Here is a 26,939-nt window from a genome sequence, read left to right as displayed (position 1 = left end):
GCCCGAATGGGGGGGCCACGGATCTCTGCAGCTGGAGCCCCTAGCCCCTCACAGGGATAAAGGCAGGCGCTGCTGGGCTGAAGCCCTGAGCCTTGGTGCCTCTGAGGAGCTGAAGCTGGGAGCCAGGGGGCTGAATCCCTGAGTCCCCCCACAGGGCTAAAGCTGGGAGCTGTGGGGCAGAAACCCCGAGCTCTGGTGCCCATGCAGGGCTGAAGCTGGGAGCCATGGGGCTGAAGGCCTGAGACCTGAGTTCCGGTGCCACCATGGGGCTAAAGCCCTGAAACCCCTGGGCCCTGCCCCCCCAAATAAAAGTCAAACTACACTTATCACGAAGGGTCCCCCTCTCCCCGCTAGGCCCTGTTTTTATAGCATGTTGTGTGTGTGTGGGGGGGACGCAGAAAGAAAGAGGGTGAGACCCTCTGCTCTGCACCGTCAGGCTCCGAGATGGGCTCTCTCTTTCCCCACTATCGTTGCTAGCAGAAGGCCAGGGCTGGTCACTGGAGGTAGGAAGAGGCCCTCGCTGCAGCCATTGTCACGGAGGGCAGGAGAGGTGGCAGCCGACGTGCAGGGCAGGGGAAAAGCAGCAACAAAGCTGTACCCGGCTATCGCAGCCCTATTGTAATGTGCCTTAAAGTGGGTTTCTGTAGCTTGGATGGTGCATTTCCCACTGGTGCGAGCTGGGGGCCTGAGCACCTCTCAGCTGGGCCGCTGCAGGGGAGGCAGGGCTGGGCCCGCACCCCGAGATGAATGGCCAGAGGGCAGAGCAAACAGTGACGGCTCCTTGGCTCAGTCACCGTTTGGCCTCCTGAATGGGACAAGGGGGCCAGGTAGCTGCTCGTTCGCTTTGCGGGCTGAGGTGCCTGACTGCACCTGCAGTTGCATGCTCAGTAGCCTGCCTGAAGTGTCTGAAAAATCTGCCCTTGTGTCTGTTTAATGCACATGAAGGTGATGGCACCAAGGGATAAACTCGTTTGGATCTGTAACTATGGGATAAATTGCATTTGTTTTGTCCCCGTCGTCCTCACTTGTACAGAACTCATGGCTCCAGCCCCAATCCGCACCTCCCAGCCACCTGCAAATAGCACCACCTGCTTTTAAACGACCCCGCTGCCAAAATGGTCCCCCCGCTCCTCACAGGAATGGATCACGGACAAGCAAGAGCTGAAACTGATACTGAATCAGTCTGGCCTGGGCCAGGGAGCGACTCCAGGGTTCAGAGCCCATCGGCTAGGCGGGGTAGAAATCCTTGGCATTTCGGGAAGATGCTATACACAGAACTTGGCCCAGATGCTCCAGCTCTGTTGAGGCTGCAGAGGGATGCTCAGGCAGCAAGCACTGGCTGGACAGCTGCTCCGGCGGGATAGCTGGCAATTTCCCCACTTTGGGGGAATCTCCGGGGTGTTATAAAACCGATCTGCCGGCTCTCCAGGGCCCTTCCACAGAGGGGTGTGTGGAGGTATGCAGGAGGGCACAGCCCGCTGGCCAGCCTTTGGCATGCAGCGTGCTCTCGCTGATCAAACACTCTGAAGGGCTGTTACAAGTGGGGCCGGCTGGAAAACAAGAATCCCATTTTGCAAAAGGTGGAGGTTTAGGAGTTTGTGTTTGTGCCGCAGCAGGATGGAGTGGCCGACTCAACCTCTTAAAGCTTTTTGTGAAAAAAACAACCACCAAGTCAGAGACATCACCAGACTCGGTACCACATGACACTGATATAAAATTAACATGGCACAAATTCAATGGATTAAAACCTGGCTACCTGCTAGGTCTCAAATTGTAACTGTAGAGGAATTATCGAGTGGGTCTGTCTCCAGTGGGGTGCTGCAGGGACCAGGTCTTGGCCCCATGCTATTTAAGGTTTTTATCAATGACTTGGAAGAAAACAAAATCATCACTGATAAAGTTTGAAGATGACACAAAAGTTGGGGGAGAGGTAAATCCTGTAGAACCTCAGTGTTACAGATACCTTGGGAATGGAGGTTGCTCATAACTCTGAAATGTTCCATAATTCTGAACAAGACGTTACAGACTTCAGCCACAGGGGAGTTGGGTCTGCAGCCACAGGGTGGGATCAGAGCTCTGCGGCGGGGTCGGGACTTCTGACCCTAGGGGCCACTGGGGCTCCGAGTGGGAGGCTCAGGGCTTCTGCCCCACAGGAGCACCAGGGCTCTAGACCTGGGGGAAGCACTGGGGCTCAGGGCTTCAGCCCTGGGGCTCCATTCCCAGCTTCTGCGGCTCTGGGGTTACCCAAGGCTCCGCTCCCGGTTTCAGCCTGGGGGGGGAGCACATTGGGGCTTTAGCTACGAGGGGAGTGCTGGAGCTGAAACCGTAAAGCCCTGAGGCAGTACAGTATTTGATTGGGTTTTTTTTTTGGTTCCCGCTACTGCCTGATTGATTACTTCCAGTTTCACAGGTTGACCGGCAAGTCCATAACTCTGGTGTTCGTAACTTTAAGGTTCTACTGTAACGAAGAGGACAGGTCACTGATACAGAGCCAGCTGGGTCGCTTGGTAAATTAGGTGCAAGCAAATTATGCATTTTAATACAGCTAAAAGCAAAGACTGTGGGCCACACTTACAGGGCGGGGGACTCTACTCTGGGAAGCAGGGACTCTGAAAACGGTTTGAGGGTCGTGGGAGGTAATCAGCTGAACATGAGTTCCCATGTGACTCTGTGGCCAGAAGGGCTAATGGGATCGTTGTACGTGTAGCCGTGGGCGAGTAGGAGCAGAGAGGTTATTTTATTTCTGTATTTAGCACTGGGTCGACCACTGCTGGAATCCTGGGTCCCGTTCTGGTGCTGCCCACAGTTCAAGAAGGATCTTGAGCAGCTGGAGAGGGTTCAGAGAAGAGCCACACAAATGAGGAAGGATTAGAAAATCTGCCTTATAGTGACAGACTTCACTTTCTGCCCTTTGGGGCTGCCCTGGCAGGCTATGGCCCCCTCATTGAGGGGAAGCTGTGGATGCCTTGGGCTGAACCCCCTCCTCCAGCAGCAATACAATTGCAGGTCCCATAGGTGACTAGACTACATGGGGGGGGGGGGGGCAGGGACTGCATGGTGATTTGACCTTGTTATTCTTCATAACCAAGAGCTCCGGGTAAACTCGAGAGCTCGTCTCTCACCAACGGAAGTTGGTCCAATAAAAGCTCCTATCCTGGGACCGACCACTGAATAGAATGAAAGGTTCTCGTTCAGCAGAACCCTTATCTCTGCCCCGCAGTGACCCCATGCAGGCAGTTCTGATTAACGCACTTAGCGCTGCAGATCTCAGATCAGATTAAACTGATTGTTAAAGGCAGGTTCCATTTTTTCCTCCCTTTTATTTCCCTTCATGGTGTCACTGCAGGGCCAACCTCAGGGTCTGTCAGTGCCTCCCCGCACGGAGAGCCTCCCGTCGCAGTGAGGGCCCTAAGCACTGGCGGTTCAGAGACTCCAAGGCCAGCAGGGACCACTGTGGTCACCTAGTCTAACCTCCTGCACATCACAGGCCAGAGACCGGCCCCACAATAATCCCGACAGCAGATCTTCTAGAAAAGCCTCCAACCTGGATTTGAAATGAGCAGTGATGGAGAATCCACTGCAACCCTCACTAAATTGTGCCAAGGCCTCTCTGTTAAAAATGTGTGCCTTGTTTCCAGTCTGAGTGTGTCTAGCATCAACTCCCAGCCCTTGGACCATCCTCGACCTTTGGCCGCTCGGCTGAAGAGCCTGTTATTAGATATCGGTTCCCATGCGGATACTTACAGCCTGGGATCAAGTCACCCCGTGCCCTTGTCTTGGCTAAGCGCAATAGACTCAGCTCCCTGGCAGAGGTTACAGCTGCCCTCCCCTACCCCAGCCCTGCTGCCTGCCAGCTCCAGGTTCCTCCCCGAGCACAGCAGCTTGGCGGGACGCTTGTCCCTTCTCCTGCTGCTCACCAGGAAAGGAGCAAATCCCCCCAGCCCATGGCCAGGACTGGAGGCCTCAGTTCTGCTCATGATTGCCAGTGGGAACCGTGAGAGGATTTTTACAAGCTCCCCTCTCCAGCTAACTTGGCTTTGGGAGTGGCTAGCGGGGCTTCTGATTCAGCAGCGTGCAAGGGCCACCACTAGGGTCAGTATCCACCCAGGGGCAGGGTTTGGCTTGTAGTGAGGAAAGGATTTATCTAGGGCAGGGGTCCCCAACACGGTGCCCGTGGGCGCCATGGCACCCGCCGGGGCATCTAAGTGCACCCGCGTACTGGCCGGCGGACAAACATCTGCCAAAATGCCACCGACAAGTGGCAACGTCAATAGGTGTCGCTGCCAATTTTCGGCGGCATTTCAGCGGTGACACCTATTGACCTTGCCGCTTATCGGCAGCATTTCGGCAGATGCTCGTCCACCATCACGGTCCTCCATGTCTCGTCGTCTGGCGCCCGCCAGACCAAAAAGGTTGGGGACCACTGGTCTAGGGCCAGCAGAGCCAGCTCCAAGCGTGGATCATTGATTGGTGTGGGACTTGCTTCTGATCTGTGACTATCTACCACACTGAGGTTGGGGCAGCAATTTCATGGTGCCAGGTCCTGCTGCTCCTATTTCTCTCCAGGGCTCTTCCTGGCATCCTGTGGCAGTCAGACCCTGTTGGAGGGCCGGGCAGAGTTGGGATGGGTTTGAGGATTGCAACATCGATGATGATCATTTCCTTGTACAGCCAGAGGATGTTGATAATGAGCAAATTACCTTCTGCTCCTTCTGGTGGGGATTTGAACCTGGCTGTTAACAGAGTTGCTAATGAGTTTCAGACTAGCAGCTGTGTTAGTTTGTCTCAGCAAAAAGAACAGGAGTACTTGAGCCACCTTAGAGACTATCAAATTTATTTGAGCACAAGCTTTCGTGGGCTAACGGCCACTGGATGAAGTGGGCTGTAGCCCACGAAAGCTTGTGCTCAAATAAATTTGTTAGTCTCTAAGGTGCCACAAGTACTCCTGTTCTTAGAGTTCAGTTAGCACCCGACTGTTCTAGTCTGAGTCAGCTTAAGCTTTGCCTGGGGAACAGCTGAGCTGAAACACACATGGAGTTGCAGGCCTACCTGTAGCACTTGGTGTCAGGAAGTCGGATTCCCTTCCTCTAGCCCAGTGGTTTTCAACCTTTTTTCATTTGCAGACCCCAACAATTTTTGCATGGAGGTGCGGCCCCCTTTGAAAACTCAGAGTCTGCAGCCGCCAGGGTGAAAACCACTGAACTAGCTTGAACTTGGCTACCGCCTGGAGCTTCGCGTTCCTTCCCAGGGTATGTCTGCGCTGAGTGCAGTGCTGCAGCTGTCACATATTCCTGGGCTATGCTGGGAAATAAGGTCAGTCTAACTGTGTGGCCAGGGCTGTGAAAAATCCACCTGAGCGACGCAGCTAGTGCGACCTAGTCCCCGGTGGAGACCGCACTAGGTAGATGAGGGAATTCGCCTGTGGCTCTAGCTACCCCCTCTCAGGCGCCGGAAACCTCCGTTGAGGGGAGAGCCCCTCCCACTGACATAGGCAGTGCCACTGCAGCATCTCCCTGTGGCACCGTAACCCAGTTCCCCCCAAGGAGCACTGCCTACACTGGGGGCTAGGTAGCCACAGCTACCTCTCTCAGGGGCGTGGAGATGCAGCCCCTGTAATTTCCCAGTGTAGACCAGCCCTGTGTCTTTTCCCTTTCCATATACAATGAAAAGGCCTGAGTTCCCTCTCTCATTCTCGGGCCCTTCTGCAGCACATACAGTATACCTGGCGGGAGACTTGGGGTCTGGCTAGAAACACTGCAACAGCACAACCGGAGCATACACTGTAGCAACAGACGGGTTTTCCCATCCCTGTAGTAAATCCACAACGAAGGGCAGTAAGTTAAGCTAGTCCAGTTCCTACTGGGCAGAAGTAACATGGATTGGGGCGGAGAGCGAGAGCAGGGCAGGTGAGAAGAAAGAACTGGGTAGAGGATTTTCTTTAGTTGCAAGTGTACAATTAATGCATTAGCCACCTTACTCTGCTAGCACAAGCAGGAGAGGGCTGTTTCATGAGCAGTTCAGTCCCTGGAGGAGCTGTGTGTGCAGGAGATGGAGAGGAAGATGCCCTCTGCCTGCTCCCCAGCTCAGTATGGCACCTCTGGCCCGGAGCTGGAAAGACCTGGGGGAGGGAGAAAAGAGGAATGAGCCTTAAAGGGCAGGAGAGAAGGAAAGGGGACATGGGAGTATTTCAGTCTAACCATTCAAGTCTCCCAAGGGAGAACACAAAGTGTGGGGAAGGTAGAGTATCCCTGTGCCCATCGCCTCACCGCGTCAAAGGGAAAAGGATCAGCCCGTAATCCATCCTGTTCCCCTTATGGCTCCACCAAGGAGACAGAGGACCAGCCTGCAAACTTCCACCTCCCTTGGCAAACTTCCAGAAGCAGGAAACAAAACACAAATACAGCGCCAATGGAGCTGCCTCTGAGAAGCAGTTTCCCAGATGAAGTGGGAGGGAAGGTGGATGAGGAAGAGGAACACTGGCACAGAATTGCCGGTGGCTGCCATATACCCTGCAACCTACCCTAAGAAGCTGCAGCAGGATCCATCTCCGACAGGACTTTCAGAGCCGAGGGGGGCACACCCTGGTCCCTGTGTGGGTAGGGTTTGAAAACCAGTTGCTATAGGGGAATCCAACCCTTGGAATGACTAAAAGAGGTGCCACAAGCAGACTCTTCAGTCGGAGATAACCAGACACCAGGATTTACGGGGAGCTGCATTCTCAGCGCTACCGTGTTTTTAAGGGCCTGCTTGACACCTGGTTTGTGGCAGCGTCCCTTGTGATTAGGTCAGGCTGGCAGGAAGGACGCACTATCCCAGAGGCTCCGGGGGTCACTTGTGAAAGCTTCTACAGCGCTTGGCCCTATTTTGCGGAGGTTCAACAATTGGACCCAGTGGACAAATCTCCTTGTGCTGAGGCCACAGGGGCAAGGCCCTGCGAGAATTGCAGGCTTTTAAAAATCCACGGCAGCATCCCGAGAAGGTGTTTGAATTTCACGGATATGCACAGCCCCCGAGTCCCCACGCACCCTGAATGGCGGGGATTTTCCCAACAGGATGGAGGTGGACGTGGCCATCCCTGCTTCTGGGGCTAGCGGGCCAGTCCCATTGTGGAGGGGGCAACCCAGTCCTATCCCAGGGAGAAAGGGGAGCAGCAGGGGGTCTTTCACTTCATGGCACTGGCTGTCCAGCCTGGCCTGGGGCAGGGACCAGGGCCTGGCTCAGTCCTGGCCCAGGCCACCGCTGCTGCTTCCTGTCTGGTGGGGAGCTGGGGGTGGGGCTGACAAAGCAGCGATTAGGGGCCTCAGCCCGCCCCACAGTGGCCCCCAGCAGGCCCAGAGAAAACCCACAGCACTTGCTGCTTGGAGCATGAGCAGGTATATGGGGATGTGTGTGTGCCTAACCCTTCACCCCTACCCCGATCTCCCACCAGCGAGGTAGGGCCCCTCACACACCTGTCATGCAGGGCTCCTGTGTGCTACTGTGATACTATAGGTGGATATACACCTATCCGTAAGGTTGCCTGACATTTCCTATTATAAGACCCTGTTTTCAGGTGCTTATGACTTCCCTAACTTTAACTGTTTTTGCTGAAATTTTCCATGCCAGGTGTCTGCTTCAGGCTGTTTTTTGGAAAGTTTCAGCTGAAATGATTCAGCCATTTCCAAGAATGAGAATTAGGGAAAACTGTCTCATGGTTTGTGGGGTCTGACTCATGAGCTATGAATTGTGGGGTTGGCAATGCTCCTTTTTCTCCCTGCTGTTCCCTGCCTCAGTCACTACAGCCCATCCAGCTTCTGCAATACATCAGGCAGGCATTGACCAGACAGCCTGCCTGACCACCCAACTCTGATTTACTCCCAGAGGATCCTGTCCAGTGCACTAAATCAGACAGAAAATAGTATGTGATCACATAGCTGAAGAGCATATCAAACTGCAAAGAAATGCACAAAGGGCCACAATCTCAGCTTTCTACTGCTTCCCTTTGCATCCTTAACGATATCTGACTGTGGTTCTAGTCTAGCAGATGTACACCTTACCCAGAACTGAATCAGGGAAAGCTGGGGAAGGGGAGGTCATTGTGCGAATAAGGGGCAGGTCGGGGATGCAGTGAGTGGAGGAGGATGTGGCTGCAGGGAGGGAGTGGGAAGCACTGCACGAGGGTAGGATTGAGGCGAAGGGCTGACTGAATGGCAGGGGCACAGCAACCAGGTCGCAGCTCACACTGAGAAGCCATTTTACCAAGGAACAAAATAGGAGAAACAAACCCCAACGTAAAACGAATTGCAATGATTGTAAATGCGACGACAGGAGCACCACTGCACCTGCTGCACTGGGCGTGGAGGAGCTTCTGGGGCTGGGGTTAACTGAAGCTCCCTGAGTGTTTTCAGAGAGCAAACTGGCCACACAAATGCCTTAGCTCATCAGGATGCAGGGAGACACTGGCTGCTGTGCTTAGACATTGCCTGGAAGTCTCTCCAGAGACAGCGCTACTGAACCTCACCTCATTAGCCACTCTCTTGCCTTTGAGGAGGCCTGATGACCTCTGGAAAAGAGCCAGGACTTAAACCGATGCTCACTAGGTGGCACTGCTGTTCTGCACAAATGTCACTTGCAGAGCTCTGCTCCGCCAGAGACCAGGGGCTCTGAGGCTCGCAGGACAGTGGTCTCCGCTGGAATTTCACGCACAGCACATGCTCCATGTGGCGTACCAGGGCACAACGGCACTGCACAAGTGTTGGGGCTCGGAGATCACAGCTCTGGACAAGCAGTCCAGTTACTCTCACATCATTTTAGCATGTCCAGCTCTCTCTGCATGGATACCATGCTCCTCACGGGTATCTGCTAGCATGGTCTCTTGGGAGAAGAGCTATGTATGCCTGCTGAGTGCCAGGAGACCCTGGTGCAGCGCTCAGCATGGCAGCAGGGATGCCTGTCCCTGTGGACAATAGCAGGGGGCACTAGTGAAGCAGGGTGTGAGCTGGATGGACACTGCATCACTCACTGCCTTTGCAGGGAATGGGGAGCTTCAACCAATCTTTCAGGAGAGCTGGTTTGTGCCCTTCATCCAGCCAGACTTACATCTGCACCTGTCCCTTCATTATCCAACTGCTGGACTGTGGGAACCTCCCTTTCCGTTAGTACCATGGTGAGGATGGAGGATAGCATCCTCTCCTCCGCCGGCGGCGTCTCCAGGGGGCTGTGTGCTGCTCACTTCACCTGGTGCTGGTGTTTGTCCAGATGGTCCCCTGAGTTGCTCCAGGCCACCAGTGTCACCAGGGGCTCTGTTGAGCCTCCTCAGTTACTGTTGGTTCTCAGGTGGGCTGCACAAAGGGCCAGTCCCTCCATATGCTTTGGCACACTCCTTGTCCTTATCATGGCTTCCGGGAGGCAGCGCATCACCCTGCTCCATAGCTGGCTCATAGGTGGCCTGGACATTGCCCTCACTTTCAAGTTGCCCTTCAAGGTCCTTTCTTGCCTCTCCTCGGGCAGCCTCCTTTCAGTGCTGGCTTCTTGGTCACTGGCTGGGCTACTGTCCATCCTCAGCCTCCTCTTGTCCGATTTCTCCCCTAGATGAGAACATGGCCGCCCGGGGGGAGGGGGGGGGGCAAGTAGGGCAATTTGCCCCGGGCCCCACGAGCCCTGGCCGAGAATCCCTTCCCTCGCTACTCACCCGGCGGTGGTCCGGGTCTTTGCGTCTGCGGCAGCACCGAAGGACCCGCCGCTGAAGTGCCGCTGGAGCGAGTGAAGGACCCGCCGCCGCTGCTGCCACGGAGCGCCGCCCAGTGAGTACAAGTGCCGCAGCGGGGGGCGCCTTTTTTTATGTCCGCTCCCCCACTTTGTCCCAGGCCCCCTGAATCCTCTGGGCAGCCCTGGATGGGAAATCTCCACAGCTGAATGGCTCCATGTGCTTCTCTAGTTCCATATCCCTGCATCCTCCTCAGCTGTCTCCCGTGCCTTCCTCTCGTCGATCTAACTGGCTCCCCTGCTTTTTCTTGGCACCTTCTGGTACAGGTCGAGTCCGTCTGCCTCCCCCGGCAGAAGAGAAAGCGCCTGGTGTGCAGGTAGCTCTCCTGGGCTCCAGGCAGGAAAAGGAGCATTGAACATCTGCCCTGCCAGAGGGCCTTGCTTCCTGCAGAAGATGGTCTCTATCCCAGCTGATGGCCCCTTGTGATGCCCGCCTCAGGAAGTTTATCACCCTCTGGACTTCCTCAGGAGTCCCTTTGTCAGTCCCTAGGTTTGCTGGCCCTTGGCTGAGATGTTTGGCTCAGCTCTCCTCCACTTTTGAAATCATTCACAATTTACCCCTCCCGCAAGCGCTCTCCTGGCTCTTACACAGGGGGCCGAATTCTGCCCCCACTTTGCCCACTGAGTCCGTGAGGTTGTCTGAGAAGAGAATTAGACCCAACTCCCCCCGCTCCCCATGTATCATCTAGCTCAGCTGCACTGGCCCCCACCCAGCCCGGGCTGCATCGCGTACCAGGCCACTCGTGACCTGAGTCTGTCGGGCAGGACACAGGCCCTGGAGAATCAGTACATTACTTCACTGGCATTCTCAGCACAGCTGGACCCCTGACAATGCTACACATGAGAATCCCCAGTCCTGGCCCAAGCAATCTGCGGGACACCAGCCTCCCAAGCAGGCCCTGGTCTCATCTCAGGTGAGAGCCTGTGCAGGCCACGCTGCACATGAACTGCACCCGAGGAGCTCAGCAGCCAGACTATACTCAGGGGATCCCGGGAACAGGCCACAAGCCAGCGAGGGGAGAGGTTCCTCAGGAGCCCACCAGCTCAGCTCCTCAAGGACATCCGATTCCCACCCCCACGAGTGCAGCCCCTCGTTCTGCTGGGCGGCTGCCTGCTGGGAAAGGCTGAAATTTCACCCAAACCGAGCAGCATGAGGGAACTGAAACGCTGACCTTCAGCTCCTCAAGGTCACTTGGACGTCTGGATTTGCTTATGCCAAAATCTGCCAGGCTGCTGGGTCCGTATCCCAACTTCCCCTTCAGCCGTCTGGGGAGAGCAGGCAGTCGTGGCCTGCTTAGGGCCACACGTCGGCCTGGCTTCAGTCTCTCTCTTTCTCCCTCGCTGAAGTTTTGTGTTTTCTCATAAATAAATATTTTAACTGGGAATTTCCAAGCGTCAGCCAGGCCCAGAATGTGAACTCACATGTACGGTAATAGAAATCATCAGTTGCCATGACGACCTGTTCTAAGAGCAGACTGCAGTCACATGAGCTGAGAGAGCGGAGTAACAGGAACACATCAGAGAGCAGGGCCACTTAACCTCAGTTGCTGCCAGCTATTGTGCAGAATGCAATTGAATTTAGGCCTAATTTCTGATAGTGCAAAGGAACAAAATTTCCCTACAGATTTTAATCTCGCTCCGGCGGCAGCAGCCAGTGCTCACAGCCTGGTCAGGCCTTCTTTACAGTCTTATGCTTCACCACTTCATTACTCTTCTTTTTAATAACAGGAGCTTCCCCTCCCACTGCAGCATTCTGCATGTCCCTCGGCAGCCTGGAAGAAGCGCCCTGCGGCAAGGAGTATGGCACGGCCACTTGGGCTGTGCTGCTCCTGCAGCCCTAGGATGGCCTTTATTGTAATAATAACAAACAAGAAAAAAATTTAGAGCTTGAATTTTTGCCCTAAGCATAGTTGGGTTCTTAAGGCCCTTAAGCAGCTGTTGAAATGGTTAAGATACATGACTAGTTTAGAGAGACAGGCAGACATGCTGAACAGGTGACTGAAGCCCAAGAAAGGCAGAGGTGATGTTGGTGAGCAGAGGAAACACACTCGGAAGAGTTTGCAGTGATGGTGCAGCATCCCCTGGTAAAGGTTAACAGCCACAACTGGCAATTCGGTCCATAGCTGAGAAGTGCTCCTGGACTTCTCACTGGTGCTAAGCTCTCACACAACAGCACCCATGAGAAACGCTATCTCCAGTTGGCGAAGAGACTCTGCCGAACGGTGGCCTTGCCTTGGCTACCCACTCCTGTGTCACCACCCATCTGGTCAACAGCAATGCAGAATATGTGGGCATGAAGCCATCAGCCTTGAGGAAACTCCGGCTGGTACAAAATGTGGCAGCGTCTCCTCAGCAACACAGGCCACTGCAAGACCGATCACTGCTCTATACACGGACTTCCCGCAAAACCTCGAGTCATGTTCAAAGTCCCAGCCCTTATCTTCAAGGAGCTCCGTGGCCAGGGCCTTATAAGCGCCTTATAATCCAGGCTGAGGGCTATGGACAACAACTCTGCTCCGACCACAACAGAACTGTCTGCAATAAAAGCAAAACTTGTCTGCAGGAGACAGTCTTCTCAGGGACCTGTCCTACCTTAGGTGCACGACTCCATTACTGTAGCATCAAGAGCCTCACAATCTTTCCGGTACTTCTCTCCACCACCCCACATCTCCCCTGTGCAGCAGGCAGGGCTGTCATCCCCACTGTACACATGGGAGAGGGCTCGGAAAGACTCAGGCCACACAGGGAACGAGTGGTGGAGTAAGGAAGTGAACCTGGATCCTTGAGACCCCAGGCTAAGGCCCTAACCACTGGACCATGCATCCTGCCTGCCAAGCGTGTGGAACAAACTCTCACAGGAACTGAGGCCATCCCAACCCTCCCACACTCTGCTCTCTGTGCCGGACACACTTCTCGGACATAAACATGGAGCACCGGGGCATTCCAAACCAAAGCACTCCACACACAATTCTCCCCCAGGCGGGGACATGGATGAAAACAAACTGTATGTGACAGACATTAGTCACATCCCTTGGGAATGAGGGACTGGAAGGGACCTCCTGTCACCAAGTTCAGACCCCTGAAATCACAGGCCACCCATCATTTAATCCTGTTCATAAATGTAGCAAGCGCCATCTTAAACCCAGTGAGGGTGTTTGCCCCCCTGCACCTGTGGGAGGAGGGTCCAGAATCTCCCTCCTCTGATGGCTAGAAACAGTCTGCTCATTTCCAGCCTCAATTTATTAAGGGCCACTTTATTTCCATTTGTTCTTGTGCCAACTTTGTATTCAGCTTAAAAAGCTCTTCACCCTCCCTGGTGTTTGCCACCGACGTGTTTCTACAGCAATCAGATCCCCCCTAGCCGGAGTTTCACTAGGCTAAACAAACTAAGCTCTTTTAGTCCTGTAACAGGGTGGCTTGTCCCTGTTACAGGACTGAATGGCCTATAGCCAGCCACCCCGATTACTACAAAGGTACACCTGGGCTGGATCTGGTAGGGCCTGGAAGCAGCCTGCCAAAGCAGGAAGGCCTGGGAGGAGGAGGAAGCGAGGGCCAGAGGACTGAGCTCCAGCAAGAAAGGGATGGGACTGGCAGCTTCAGGTGAAGCAGATTGGGACCGAGGAAGAGCTCCAAGTATGGCAGAAGAACCAGGCCAAGGATGAACTTTTGGGTTATGGTTATGGACTTTATTCTGGGGCCCTGAGGGTTGTTTGAACCATTTCTGCTATTAAACTAGCCTTAGGGCTGAGGCGAACATGGGGAAGTTGCCTGCAAAGCAACCCCTAGGCATGAAAAGGCCAGGGCTGGCCTTACCATGAGGCGGCCACCTCAGGTGCCAGACTGTGGCGGGGCGCCACTAGGACCCAGAGTGTAGAAAATTGTGTCTGCTGGTGGTGCGTATGTATTCTCTCTGCTCTAGATGCACAGAGATGGTGGAGTGCTGGGCTGGAGGAAGGAGGCACAAGAGACATAAGAGGCAGGCAGGAGAAAAGGGGAGAGGGAATAACAGAAAGCAGCTGGAGCTGCAGGGAGAGAGCAGAGGAGCCTCTTATGTACCTCTCTAGCAACCCCAGGAGCCTGGACTGATTAACACCAGCTTCTCAGGGAGCTTCCTGTTTCCTGCTGCTTCCCTGAACCCACTTGAGGAGAACAGGCAGTCAACTGAAGTAGTAGGAGCCAGTTAGGCCCTTAAGACGCTGATATCTTCCCTCACTCAGGCCCTGCTACCAGCCTGCTTATTTGTCCCCTTCAACTGAGTGTTGAGAGCCACTCTAGCTGGCGCAGAACAGCAGTCATGGGTGAAAGAAGAAAACGCCCCCCTGGGGCAGCATTCAGAAAAAGAAAGAAAGCAAAGGAAGCTTTTCTATCTAAGCAGGAAGGAGCTCTCCTGAGATACATAGACACAAATGTTCTCGGTGAGCCTTCCGGACACAGTGAGGATGTGAGTGGTGAGGAGATGCCTGATCTTCCAGTTAGTCAGAGTGCAGGTGACCTGACAGATACTGCAGCATCCAAATCTCCATCTCAAATGGATGTAACCAGGCACATTCCTGAAGAAAAGTGTAGATCAGAGAAGAGTGTGATGGAGGCACAAGAAACAGCTGCTGCTGAGTTTAGTTCCTTAAGTCTAGATGATCCAGGACTGTGGACCCACTTGAGCAGTAGCCTAAGGGACTTCCTTGTACTGCATGGGCCACAGCAAGTGAAAAACTTCATGTTCCCCAAAGACAATGAAAATAGAAGTTTCCATCCAACACATTACTGGTGTGAAATCCCCAATGGTGACAAAGTGGAGAGGCCATGGCTTATGTACTCAAAAACCCAGAATGCTGCATACTGTTTTTGTTGCAAACTCTTCCAGTCTAATGTTCCAGCCACATTGGGTTCTACAGGAACAAAGGACTGGAAAAATCTGGCTAGAAATCTGGCATGCTGCGAGAAGGCAGCAAATCACCAGAGAGCATTCAATAGGTGGAAAGAGCTTGAGTTGAGACTAAGGTTAAAGGCCACCATAGATGATCAGCATCAAGAGTCTCTTTACTGGCAAAAATGTTCTGAAAAGGCTCATTGCCATTGTGAGAACGCTTGCTACCCCAAACCTAGCACTGCGTGGCACTGCAGATCAGCTGTATGTGCCAAACAATGGAAACGTCCTTAAAATTGTGGAGCTGATGGCTGAGTTTGATGCTGTACTCCAGGAGCATCTAAGAAGAGTCACCACCCAAGAATTGTACACACACCACTACCTTGGAAGAACAATATAAAACGAGATAAGACGGTTACTCACCGTTGTAACTGTTGTTCTTCGAGATGTGTTGCTCATATCCATTCCATTAGGTGTGCGCGCGCCGCGTGCACGATCGTCGGAAAATTTTCTACCCTAGCAACACCGGCGGGTCGGCTGTGGAGCCCCCTAGAGTGGCGCCTTCATGGCGCTGAATATATACCCCAGCCGACCCGGCGCCCCCTCAGTTCCTTCTTGCCGGCTACTCCGACAGTGGGGAAGGGGGGCGGGTTTGGAATGGATATGAGCAACACATCTCGAAGAACAACAGTTACAACGGTGAGTAACCGTCTTTTCTTCTTCGAGTGCTTGCTCATATCCATTCCATTAGGTGACTCCCAAGCCCAACTTAGGTGGTGGGGTCGGAGTGAGACATTGCTGTGTGCAAAACCGCTGATCCGAAGGCAGCATCGTCCCTGGACTGCTGCACTAGTGCATAGTGAGCTGTAAACGTGTGGACTGATGACCAAACCGCCGCTCTACAAATGTCCTGGATCGGAACTTGCGCCAGGAAAGCAGTCGAGGAAGCTTGGGCCCTCGTGGAGTGAGCGGTAAGGTGCGGTGCTGAGACACCTGCCAGGTCATAGCAAGTCCGGATGCAAGACGTAATCCAAGAGGATAGGCGTTGTGAGGAGACCGGTGAGCCTTTCATTCGGTCGGCCACTGCAACGAAGAGTTGCGTCGTCTTTCTAAAGTGCCTTGTGCGGTCAATATAGAAAGCCAGGGCCCTGCGTACGTCCAGAGAATGCAAACGTTGATCCTGGCGAGTAGCATGTGGTTTAGGATGAAAGACTGGGAGAAATATATCCTGGTTGATATGAAATGGAGAAACCACCTTAGGGAGAAAGGCAGGATGTGGACGAAGCTGCACTTTATCCTTATGGAAAACTGTGTAAGGGGGCTCGGATGTAAGCGCCCTGAGTTCAGAAACGCGCCTTGCTGAGGTGATGGCTACGAGGAAGGCTGTCTTCCAGGATAGGTACAAAAGTGAACAGGTGGCCAGTGGCTCGAATGGAGGACCTGTGAGCTTGGAGAGAACCAGGTTGAGGTCCCACGTCGGAACGGGCTGACGTTGTTGTGGGTACATCCGGTCTAAGCCCTTGAGGAATCTAACAACCATCGGGTTAGAGAATACCGAGGACGCGAGTTCCCCTGGGTGAAAGGCCGATATAGCGGCCAGGTGAACTCTAATTGAAGATATCGCCAACCCCTGCTGTTTTAGGGAGAGGAGATATTCCAAAATGAGAGGAATAGGTGCCTGTAACGGGGACGTGGTTCGTTGTTCGCACCAACAGGAGAACCGCTTCCACTTGGCCAAGTATGTGGTCCGTGTTGAGGGCTTCCTACTGCTCAGCAGAATCTGTTGGACAGAGTGCGAGCATTGTTGCTCTGCCTGGGTGAACCATGGAGCAGCCACGCCGTGAGGTGGAGTGATTGCAGGTCGGGGTGACGCAGGCGGCCGTGGTCCTGAGAGATGAGATCCGGACATAATGGAAGCGGGATCGGTGTCTGAACCGAGAGTTCCAACAGTGTGGTGTACCAATGTTGTCTCGGCCACGCTGGGGCGACCAGAATTACCCATGCCTGGACTCTGCGCAATATGAGCAGTACCTTGTGGACCAGAGGAAACGGAGGGAAGGCATAAAACAGGTGGTCTTTCCAGGGAAGGAGAAACGCATCCGAGAGGGAGCCCGGAGCTCGACCTTGCAGGGAGCAGAACACGTGGCACTTCCTGTTGTCTCGAGATGCAAACAGGTCTATCTGGGGAAACCCCCACTTCTGGAAAACTGAATGTATGATGTCCGGACGGATAGACCACTCGTGCGTTTGAAAGGACCTGCTGAGTCGGTCCGCTAAAGTGTTCTGGATTCCAGGGAGGAACGATGCCGTGAGATGGATTGAGTGGGCGATGCAGAAGTCCCACAGGCGAATGGCCTCTTGGCATAGAATTGACGAACGTGCTCCTCCTTGCTTGTTGATGTAAAACATGGCCGTGGTGTTGTCGATGAGAACTAACACACAGCGGCCACGTAGGAGATTGAGAAATGCCTGGCACGCCAGGCGCACCGCCATCAGTTCCCGAACATTGATGTGCAGGGCTAGCTGGGGTGCAGTCCACAGGCCCTGGGTATGGTGTTCGTTGAGATGGGCGCCCCAACCCAGAGATGAAGCGTCTGTGACCAGGTGCAGAGAGGGTTGTGGGGCGTGAAATGGCATCCCCTCGCAGACCACATTGTGATCTAGCCACCAGGTGAGGGAGGTCAGGACCGAGTTCGGGACCGTGACCACCATGTTCAGGCTGTCCCGATGTGGGCGGTATATTGACGACACCCAGGTCTGGAGTGGGCGAAGCCGAAGTCTGGCATGCCTGGTTACGTACGTGCAGGAAGCCATGTGACCCAGCAGGGTAAGGCACGACCTCACCGTGGTAGTTGGGAAGGCCTTGAGCCCTTGAATGAGGCTCGTGATGGTGCCAAAGCGGTTGTCTGGCAGGATGGCTTGTGCACGTCTGGAGTCTAGGACTGCGCCGATGAATTCTATTCTCTGGGTAGGTTCTAGAGTGGATTTGTCCTTGTTGAGTAGGATGCCCAACTCGTTGAATGTGTGCACTATTATGTGGACGTGCGCTCGAACTTGCTCTCTGGTGCGACCGCGTACCAGCCAGTCGTCTAGGTACGGGAACACCTGTATCCCTTGCTGACCAAGGTACGCTGCCACGACAGCCATACATTTCGTGAACACTCTTGGGGCCGAGGATAGGCCAAAGGGAAGGACTGCAAATTGGTAGTGCACCTTGCTTACCACGAATCGCAGGAAGCGTCTGTGAGGCGGGTAAATTGTGATATGAAAGTATGCGTCTTTCATGTCGAGGGCGGCGAACCAGTCTCCAGGATCGAGGGAAGGGATAATGGCCCCCAAAGAGACCATGCGGAACTTCAACTTTACTACGAATTTGTTGAGTCCGCGCAAGTCCAAGATGGGTCGTAGACCTCCTTTGGACTTGAGGATCAGGAAGTAACGGGAATAAAATCCCCTGCCCCTTAACTCTACTGGAACCTCCTCTATGGCCCCCATAGCAAGGAGCGTGGAAACCTCCTGTATAAGAAGTTGCTCGTGAGAAGGGTCCCTGAAGAGGGACGGGGAAGGGGGGGAGGAGGGGGGGATTGAAGAAAACTGGATAGCGTATCCCCTCTCCACCGTGCGAAGGACCCAACGGTCCGAAGTTATAAGGGACCAAACACGGTGGAAGTGGGAGAGGCGATCCCGAAAGGAGGGGGCTGGATCCTGGGGGATGACTGGGGCGCCGTCCTCGACCGCACCTTCAAAAGTTCTGCCTGGGGCCTGCGGGTGGTCTTGGTGGCCCTTGGTTCTGACCGGGTTGAGGGCCGGTCCACCTTCGTCTACCACCTCGCCCGCGCCTCCGGGCCGAGTCCTGTCTCTGACGAGGTGGGGGGGGGGTAGAAGCGCTGAGGCTGAGGCCTAAATGGCCTGCGCTGAGGGCCCGCAACATGCATCCCCAGGGAACGCATGATTGTCCTGGAGTCCTTGAGGCTCTGCAGGCGAGAGTCTGTCTTCTCTGAAAACAACCCCTGTCCTTCAAAGGGCAAATCCTGCAGGGTTTGTTGCAATTCAGGGGGCAAACCCGAAACTTGGAGCCAGGAGGTCCTTCGCATAGCGATACCCGAAGCCAGGGTTCTCGCAGCCGAGTCCGCTATGTCCAAGGAGGCCTGTAAGGAGGTCCGAGCCACCTTCTTACCCTCCTCTACCAAGGCCCCAAACTCCTCCCTGGACTCTTGGGGAACCAATTCCTTGAACTTCCCCATAGAGTTCCAGGAGTTAAAGTTGTAGCGGCTCAGGAGCGCCTGCTGGTTAGCCGCTCTAAGTTGCAGCCCTCCGGCTGAATAAACTTTACGGCCAAACAAATCGAGGCGCTTAGCCTCCTTCGATTTGGGCGCTGCGGCCTGTTGACCGTGGCGCTCCCTTGCATTCACTGATGCCACCACCAGTGAACACGGCTGGGGATGGGTATACAAGTACTCGTAGTCTTTGGAGGGGACAAAGTACTTTCTTTCCACCCCTCTCGCTGTGGGTGGGATAGAGGCAGGAGTTTGCCATATCGTATTTGCGTTCGCCTGGATCGTGCGGATCAGGGGTAACGCCACTCTCGATGGGGTATCCGCCGCGAGGATATTGACGATGGGGTCCTGCACCTCCACTATCTCCTCCGCCTGCAGGTCCATATTACGGGCCACCCTACGTAGGAGGTCCTGGTGAGCCCGAAGATCTATTGGGGGTGGACCTGTGCACGATGTGCCCGCCACTGCCTCATCCGGAGAGGAAGAGGAAGATGCCTCCGGTGGTAAAGGATCCAAGGGAGAGTCCTGGTCTCCCTGCTCCTGGGCCGGAGCATCACCTGCGCTTGGGTCCAGGACGTCAGGTGGTGCGGACACGGAAGCCTCCATGCCCCCTGGCGGAGGCCGAGAGATGGTGGACTCCGGGGCCCTTCTAACGGAGTGGCCCGAGCGAGAGGTCGAAGCCATTGGAGCCCCTTGCGCCTGATGGTACGCCCACGGGGTCCAGAACGACCAGTGAGATGGGCCATGAGCAGGGTCCTCTGCTACCTCCTGCCAATGGCCTATGTCCTGCTCCTCGGCTTGCCCCTGAGGGGGGTATGCCGATCTCGATAAGTCCTCAGAGGAGCGGGACACCGATCTCGATGGCCATGGCGGTGCCGAGTGCGCCGAGACGAATCCCGTGGGCTGCGGTGCCGCACGGTGCCGGTCCGGAGATGTTCTATCTCCACACGGTGCCGGCGATCGGTGCCGGGACCGCGACCGGTGCCGATGACCTCGCCGGTGCCGGGAGTCGGATCTGGACCTCGACGATGATCTGGAGTAGGCCCGGTGCCGGGAGCGGCCTCTCGACGTCGAGCGTCGATCGTAGCGGTGCCGAGAACTACGTCTCGATGTTGATCGGTGCCGACGATCATAGCGGTGCCGAGACGTAGAGCGGTGCCGCGACGAAGATCTTGGCCGCGAGTACGACCGGTGCCGAGGTGATATCCGGCGCCGGGACTACGAGCGGCGTGGGGACCTGCTTCGGGACCTGGACCGGTGTCGTGGTTCCAGCCCTTGCGATGGAGGGCGCATCAAGGCAGGTTTACCCCTAGACTGGACCGGACGAGTCAACGGTGCCGGTGGTGCCGGTGGTTGGGGCGGTGCCGGCTCCGTGAGAGCGATCAAGTCTCTTGCCGTCTCAAAGGTCTCTGGGGTCGACGGGAGGCACTGTATCACCGCCGGTCTCGGTGGAGACCCTATCTGCACCGGACTCAACGGCCTCGGAGCCGGAGTCGACGGTGCTGGAGGCACCTGTTTCCGGTGCTCCACAGGCGGACGCGGCTCTACCCCCGGCACTGGGGGAGCCGGCGTCTTCGGCACGGAGGTCCCCGTCTTATGGGCTTTTTTATGCCCCGGGGATAATGACCGGCGCCGAGGCACTTGCTGTGCTTGCGGTGCCGACGAGGTCCGGGGCCGTGGGGGCTTGTCCGACGCCACTCGCGTGGTCGGAATAGTCGGTGCCACCGGGGCACTGCGCACCGAGGTGCCAGGTGCCGGGGCCTGACGCGCTGATGGAGCGTCCGGGCTAAGTGCCGCCTCCATAAGGAGTTGCCGGAGCCGAAAGTCCCGCTCCTTCTTGGTCCTTGGTCTGAAGGCCTTACAGATCTTGCACTTATCTGTTTGATGGGACTCTCCCAGGCACTTCAGACAGGAGTCGTGCGGGTCGCTCGTTGGCATAGGCTTAGCGCAGGAGGCGCACTGCTTGAAGCCGGGAGCCTTGGGCATGAGCCCGGCCACGCGGCCGGGGGAAAAAGGGGGAGACAACCCCCTTAATCCCCTTGAACTATATAACAACTAGTGACAAGTGAAAAACCAACTATTTAACTATAAACAACTAGAACTATAACTATAACTGTGACTAAATAAGCTAGGGAGAGTGGAGAACAGCTATGCCGCGCTCCACAGTTCCAACGACCGTCAGGGGCGGTAAGAAGGAACTGAGGGGGCGCCGGGTCGGCTGGGGTATATATTCAGCGCCATGAAGGCGCCACTCTAGGGGGCTCCACAGCCGACCCGCCGGTGTTGCTAGGGTAGAAAATTTTCCGACGATCGTGCACGCGGCGCGCGCACACCGAATGGAATGGATATGAGCAAGCACTCGAAGAAGAACATACAGTTACTGGCAACAAAAGTCAAACAGAAGATTGTGGCAGATCTGAAGTCAGCAAGATATTACTCTGTTATTCTGGACTGCACACCTGACATCAGCCATACGGAACAAATGACTTTAATGGTGCCTTTTGTAACAACAACAGAACCTAGTGAAAATGTCCCTGCAGTGGTGACTGTCAGAGAGCATTTTCTAGACTTTATTGACATTGATACTACAGGAGCTGGTATGACAATTGTGCTCCTTAAAAAGCTGGAAGATACGGGAATTGCGATAGCTGACATGAGAGGTCAGGGCTATGATAATGGTGCCAACATGAGAGGAAGGAACAGAGGAGTGCAGACACGGATCCGAGAGTTAAACCCTCAAGCTTTTTTTGTCCCATGCAGTTCTCATTCATTGAACTTGATGGTGAGTGATGCAGCATCAGCTTCTAGTGAGGCTGCTGAATTTTTTAATGTAATTCAAAGCATCTATGTATTTTTCTCTGCATCAACTCATGGATGGCAAATTTTGAAGCAACATCTGGGAACATCCTCTCTGACACTGAAACCACTGAGTGCCACACAATGGGAAAGTCGAGTGGAGGTGATAAAGCCTATCAAACACCAAATTGGGAAGATAGATGATGCCATAGTTGCCATTATGGAGGAGAATGCTATGGCAGGAACTGTTCGTGGGAGAACAGTGGCAGAGGGAAATGGAATCACCAGAAACATACATAACTTCAAATTTCTGTGTGGCTTAGTGTTGAGGACATACTGTTTGAAATAAATGTTGTAAGCAAGAGACTCCAAGGTGTTGACCTTGATATATCTGGAGCAATGGAACAACTGGATAAAGCAAAGTCATACCTACAGTCTTACTGGTCAGATGAGGGATTTCAAAACATGCTGAAGAGTGCACAGAAGTTGGCAGAGGAACTTCATACTGAAGCTATTTTCCCACCCATTCAAGAATACAAGAGTCACCGAAGAAGATGACATTTTGATTACGAGGCACAGGATAATCCCATAAGAGACCCCGAACAACAATTCAAAGTTGAATTCTTTAACCAGGTGCTAGACTGTGCAATACAGTCAGTTGAAGAACGTTTCATGCAGCTCAAGGAACACAGCAGTATATTTGGGATGTTGTATGATATTCCAAAACTCCTCACTATACTTGAAGACCTACACCAGCAATGCAGGGCACTAGAGACAGTGTTGACACATGATGACATGCGCGATATTGATGCAAGTGATTCAGGTGATGAACTGAAAGCCCTTTTAAGATACATTTCAGCAGGATCAACTCCAAAGGCTGTTCTGGAATATATGTGCACAAATAAGATGACCACCCTCTTTCCAAATGCTTTTGTTGCTATGTGCATATGTCTAACACTTCCTATAAAATAAAATAGGAATGTATGAAGATATACCTATCTTCTAGAACTGGAAGGGACCCTGAAAGGTCATCAAGTCCAGCCCCCTGCCTTCACTAGCAGGACCAAGTACCGATTTTTCCCCAGATCCCTAAGTGGCCCCCTCAAGGACTGAACTCACAACCGTGGGCCAATGCTCACGGGCAAACCACTAAGCTATCCCTCCCTGTGACAGTTGCCAGTGGAGAACGCAGCTTCTCCAAGTTGAAGTTAATAAAAACACATCTACGCTCCACAATGACACCGAAGAGGCTGGTTGGCCTTGCAGCCATTTCAGTAGAGCATGAGCTGGCCCAGGCTATGGACCTTCAGCAGAAGCAGTTCAAATCTTGGCAACCAAGAAGGCCCGGAAACACCACTTTGATTATTCAAACAGATAAAAATGCCAGTGTTTACTATGCAGACAAGAAAAGTTACATTTGCTGTTCAGGTGTTTGAAAGTTAAGTGTTAAAATTTTTGAACAAGGCATTTTAAGTTGTTAGTTTTTCTTTATTGGGGTAGGTAGCAGAGCAGTACCATGAGAGGAGTAGAACAGGAAGAAGGCAGAATTGAGATCTTGTGAAGTTTTGGCCCAAGCGAGGGGGCATGGGGGCATCATTTGAGCTCCCCACCTCAGGTGCCAAAATGTTATGGGCTGGCCCTGGAAAAGGCACTCAGCAACCCTGCTACAACTCTTCTCTTGTAAGATCGGCCCTCAATTCCCTGCTCATCCTCGCAGCCCTTCTCTGAACCTGCTCCAGTTCGAATTAATCTTTCTTGAACATGGGTGACCAGAATTCTAGTGTGTCCCAGATGAGGCCGGGCCAGTGCCCTGTCCAATGGCATTAACACATCCCTGTCTCTACAGGAAATGCCTCACCTGATGCATCCTAGGATCACCTTTGTCTTTTTTGCAGCCGCATCATGCTGGCAGCTCACAGTCATCCTAGGACTGACTAATACACCCAGGTCTTTCTCCTCCTCCTCTATGGTTTCCAGCTGATGAACCCGCAGCTTAGAGCAGAAATTCTGATTGCCCCTCCGTACATGGCCTTGCACTTTGTACTATTAAATTTAAACCCATTTCTATTACTCCAGCCATCCAGTCCCTTCTCTATAATAGTTAGGGCGTCAAACGCTTAAAAACCACAATTAATCGAGAGATTTAAGAAAATAGTTGTGATTATTGTTTTTACAGTGCAAATATTTATAATAAAAATAATTGTATAAAGTGAGCACTGTACACTCTGTATTCTGTGTCATAGTTGAAATCAATATATTTGAAAATGTAGAAAAACAGCCAAAAATATTTATAATAAATTTAAATTGGTATTCTATCATTGTTTAACAGTGCGATTAGAACTGCAATTAATTGTGACTTTTAAAAATCTAGTTAATTTGTTGTACACTAATTGCACGCATGTCTGCAATTGACAGTCCTCATAATATTCCGATCCTCCTCTATACTGACGATGTCTCCGAACTTCATGTCATCAGCAAAGTTCATTAGCGCACTCCTGCTTCTTGTTCCAGTCCGGAATGAAAATGCTAAATGAGACTGGTCCCCAAACTGGTCCTTGAGGAGCTGCTTTTAGCACAGCCCCTTGTCATCTCCCTGTTAGCCGGTTCCTGACCCACCATAAAATACCCCCATTAATCCCCATATCCTCCAGCTTTACTAATAATTTCCCAAATGACACTGTATCAGGTGCTTGATTGAAGCCCAGAGAGATTAAATCTACTCCATTCCCCTTGTTTAAGAAATCAATTATCTTATCTGGTAAACTTATGTTGCATTTTATCCCATTTTCCTTTTACCTCCAAGTCTTTAATTATTTTTTCCTTCAGAATTTTTTCTAAACTCTTGTATACTATTGAGGTCAGACTAACAGGTCTGCAGTAGCCTGGTTCACTCCCCCCTTCCCTTTCTTATACATAGGGACTATCTTTGCCATTTTCTAGTCATATGGGACCACCCCAATTATATTTGCTACTGGATTAGCAATCTCCTGTCCCAGTTCTTTCAGTATTCTGGGATGGAGATTATCCAATCTTCCCGATTTGGGCACATTAAGGTCTTTGAGTTTTGTTTTCATCTCAGATCTGGTAATTTCCATGTCTATACACTCATTCCCATTAAACATCCTGCCCTTTCGCCCACATTCTACATTAGCTTTATTAAAGACTGAGGCAAACATTCATTTAGTTTTTTGGCCATACCTAGATTATCCGTAATCTCTGCTAATTAAATTAATAGGCAGCAGGGTTAAGGAAACATAAGGAAGTAGTTCTTCACACAACACATAGTCAGCCTGTGGAACTCATTGCCAGGGGATGTTGTGAAGGCTAAAAGTATAACACCTGTCCTCCATGAGTTTATCTATCAGTGGCTATTAGCCAAGATGGCCAGGGTTTCCCTAGCCTTGGATTGCTGGAAGTTGGGACTGGACGACAGGGGATGGATCACTCAATAATTGCCCTGTTCTGGTCACTCCCTCTGAAGCAGCTGGCACTGGCCACTGTTGGAAGACAGGATACTGGGCTGGATGGATCTTTGGTCTGACCTGGTCTGGCTGTTCTTCTGTACCTCATCCTCACCGCATGGGGCCCCGCTTCTTCTTCTGATCTCTCTTTATTTATGTGGCTAAAGACCTTTTTATTCTTTTTTCTTTGCAAGGTCTAACTGAGCTTGACTTTTGGCAAATTTCACTTTCTCCCTACACTTTTTGACCTCCAAGATGTAGCCCTCTTTGCTGATCAATCTCTTCTTTCATGCCTTGTAGGCACTCTGCGTCCTCCTACTATCCTGTGGGAGGCAGTGATTCATCCAGTTAGGTCTGGACCCCTTTCCCACAAGCTTTACTTGCTTGGAATGCACATTCCAGATAGCTTTTGCACCTCTGACTTGAAGAAATTCAAAGCCTCTTACACATTTACGTCCCTGAGCTCTTCAGTCCAGTTGTCTTTGCTAATTTGTTCCCTCAGTTTCCCAAAGTCTGTCCTTTTGAAATAAAAAACCTTAGTTACTGGTTTGATTATCCTTCCATTGAATTTAAACTGAATCAACTTGTGATCACTTGAGCCAACGTTATTTGATACAGCCTATTCCCATTATTTCTATAATGTCCTCACTACTTACCAAAATAGAGTCTAAAATAGTATTGCCTCTTGCTGGTTCAGTGACTATTTGGTGAAGAAATATGTTGTCTATCACATTTTGGAATAACTAGGCATGACCATTATTAGTAGCATTTGTTCTCCAATCTATAGCTAAGAAGTTAGTCTCCCATAACGGCATGATTTCTGGTAGTGTTTCTCTCTCTAGTCATATCTAAACTTGACCCCTAATAGAACCTCTCTCACAATCCTTCCCCAAGGTGATTTTGACTCAGACTGATTCTGTTTTATCCATACTCTCAATTCTTATTTCTTTACAGTCTACTGCACTATAGATGTACAACACTAGCCTACCACCTTTACTTTTATTTCTCTGTCCTGAACAGTGTATACCCGTCAATACCTGAATTCCAGCGTGGCTGCTAGTCCACCATCTTTCTGTTAGCCCTATAATGTCCAGGTTGATGTCCTGCACCAGTAGTTCTTGTTCTTCCATTTTGTTGCCCAGGCTCTTCAGACTAGTGTCGAAATATCTCAGTTGTTTCTCTCTGACCTCACCCAATCTCACTCCCTGCACTACAGGAGGGTGTTCAGATACTAGGGAGATGAGGGCAGTGTAAGGACCTGTACAGAACAGAATAGAATCAGAGAGCGCTTTGGCAGACATCATGGGGTCTTGCACTCAACATCCCAGCAACAAGGATAAGAGCTGGGCTCCCTGACAAGTCTGCTCCATGGCCCTTGGAGTCCCTGCACTGCTTGTATTAACATGATAACTCACAGAAGAAGCCTTGGGGTGGGGCTGGTAGCCACCGAACACTCCCCGCAAACCCTGAGCAGAACTCAGCATCTCCTGCCTCCTTTTACACCCTGTGACGAGGCCTGAGTGGAAGCTGACACTTCAGCTTCAGTACAAGCTGTTCTTGCTCCTGGGCTCTGGTGTTTAAGGGGAAAGGGAGGCACCACTCCCCTGGTCAGGTCCCGTTAGTGGTCAGGCTGGACACCAGGAAAGGGAGAGACGCTCCTTCTCTTGACTGTCCTCGCCAGGCTCTTGCTTTTGCAGTGACCTCCCCATTATTAGTGTCACTTCTTCGTGACTAGGAGCCTGTTTCAATAGCTAAACAGAGACCATCTGGAGCTAAGATTTAAGGATGAGCACAACT

General features: G+C 52.6%; 1 protein-coding gene across 1 annotated transcript in view; it reads right to left on the bottom strand.

Annotated features, from left to right (window-relative positions):
• Positions 1–26,939, bottom strand: part of PMFBP1 (polyamine modulated factor 1 binding protein 1) — a 354,325-nt gene that overhangs the window by 41,260 nt on the left and 286,126 nt on the right. The window lies entirely within an intron of this gene.

This window comes from Chrysemys picta, chromosome 14, assembly GCF_011386835.1.
Source record: "Chrysemys picta bellii isolate R12L10 chromosome 14, ASM1138683v2, whole genome shotgun sequence".
NCBI classification, from domain to species: Eukaryota; Metazoa; Chordata; order Testudines; family Emydidae; genus Chrysemys; species Chrysemys picta.
This window is presented reverse-complemented; position numbering and strand designations above follow the sequence as displayed.